Raw genomic sequence first — 2,325 nt, 5'->3', positions numbered from 1 at the left:
GACATTTATTACAAAATGTCATTAGTTTTAGTGACATTTAGAAAAAATATCACTAAAATAGTGACATTTGTTGTAAAATGTCACTAAAATAATGGCATTTATTGCAAAATGTCGTTGTTTTTAGCGACATTTAGCGAAAATGTCACTAAATTAAAGACATTTATTGCAAAATGTCGTTGTTTTTAGCGACATTTAGCGAAAATGTCACTAAATTAAAGACATTTATTGCAAAATGTCGTTGTTTTTAGCGACATTTAGCGAAAATGTCACTAAATTAAAGACATTTATTGCAAAATGTCGTTGTTTTTAGCGACATTTAGCGAAAATGTCATTTTTGCTGACTTCAAAATTGGTCGAAATGTAGTAGGAAAATGGAGTTTTTCGATGACTTTCCGACAACTTTTGAGTAGTCACCAGACTGAGCGTTGGAACATACTTGCCGACTACCGTAGTCGCTACATATAAATTAAAACCCGACCACTAAAGTACCTGAACTGCTGACTATTGTAGTCGGAACGGTAGTAAAATAATATTTTATTAATTTTAATACTACTGACTACTGTAGTCGGAATACTTATTAAATAATAATTTATTAATTTAATAACGCCGACTACGGTTGTCGTAATAGTTAATTAATTAACTATTAGGTGATCTTCCGACTATTGTAGACGGCATTTTTAATTTTCTAAAAATAATTCTATATGAAAGCTACTTTTAATACACAAAAAAGCGTAGCGAAAGAGGTATAAAGGACACACTTTGTAGTAATTCATTAGCAACACCTTTTGTTTGATTATACTACACTTAAAAGTGTGGCCTTTGCTTAGTTATTGGTCACACTTAAAAAGTGTCACCTTTTATATCTCATCTACAACAAAACTTATAAAGTGTAACTTTTCTAATGTACAAGATACATTTTTTAATCAATAAGCCACACGTTGGACGTCCCTATATCAACACTTTTTAAGTTTGACAATGTTGTGTACCTCAATACTAGTCACTTTTAACAATACCTTCCTAGTCCCTTCCCAATGTAGTGGTACTGTTATGAAAAACAATGAGTAAAAAAATGAAATGCTGGTGTAATTTCCCTTAGGCATAAATGGACTGCTGGAAGACAACTCTTTATAAATTTCAACATTTTAAAGGCAAGAGTCATCTAAAAGAAACAAAGAATCACTTGCAAAGCTAATTCATCTTGAAGGCAGTGCCTTCCCAAGACAACATATAGGCTACTGATCCACATTAAAATGCAAAATTTCATTCTATCAAAACTTAAAGAAAAATGAAGCTCACAGAGGTCACAATCAGCAAAGAAAAAGACAGATTCATTTGTCAATAGAGAACAAACACTTATGCAAATCACATCTCGAAAGAGATAATACGAAGTACCTAGACAACGATTGTTTCATACACTTGTTCAGCTCTCATTGCTAATATTTTTTCAGCCAATGTTTCCATGTCTATTGTTGTGAGATCACAACTCAAAAGAGATATTAGCGTTGTTTTTAGTGGGGAAATTTCACAATGGAGCAGTTGGTAAGTATTGACAAAGAAAGTGAAAGTCATATTTTAAACTCATTCTAGACGACAATGAAGGAATGACCGAGATAGATATTGTTTCATTGTCAACAGATGCAAGATTGAGGGATGGAGATGATTCAGATGAGCTTCTCAAAGTATAAGCGAAGAGCATTTGTTCGTTGTCTTTTGCCCTGCTAAAAGCCACGGTAAAAATGACTATCTTTTTTTTTTTCCCCACATGTAAATAACTTGAATGATGGTGGATTAGAATGGCGGGAAAGTTAATTTGTACGAATCCATTAATGCTGTAGTTTGCACATATAAAGCAAAGAAATTATTCATAGCAGGATCAAATAAATTAAGGAAAGACGATCTTACCGCGACGGTATGCTGTACGTAACAGCTACTCGTTTTTCAAGAATAATAGCGTGCTCGTGCAACAGTTATAGTAGTACAACCCCTTCATTGTCCGTTAGATCGTCTCATATGGTAAACATGAACGCTTCTTGCTGAATAGTATGATTGAGAACAAGTTTATCCCCATAAAAGAAGATAAATCAAATAAAAGCTAGAAAGTAAATGTTGTTGTTCTCATTTTTACCGAAAACTGAAGGACTTACTTGTTGTCCATAAAAATGGCCTCTCGGTATCACTTGGTTTGATCAGCTGTATATTGCATTGTACTGCAATTTTCTACCACTGCCAGTCTGTTGAAGCAACAGGAATAAACAGATTCAAGCAAAAATGAACCGTGGCAAAGTTACACAAACTCCAGGAGTAGCACCAATAACAAATACATCA

This window comes from Solanum tuberosum, unplaced genomic scaffold (assembly GCF_000226075.1).
Source record: "Solanum tuberosum cultivar DM 1-3 516 R44 unplaced genomic scaffold, SolTub_3.0 scf00311, whole genome shotgun sequence".
Lineage (NCBI taxonomy): Eukaryota > Viridiplantae > Streptophyta > Magnoliopsida > Solanales > Solanaceae > Solanum > Solanum tuberosum.
This window is presented reverse-complemented; position numbering follows the sequence as displayed.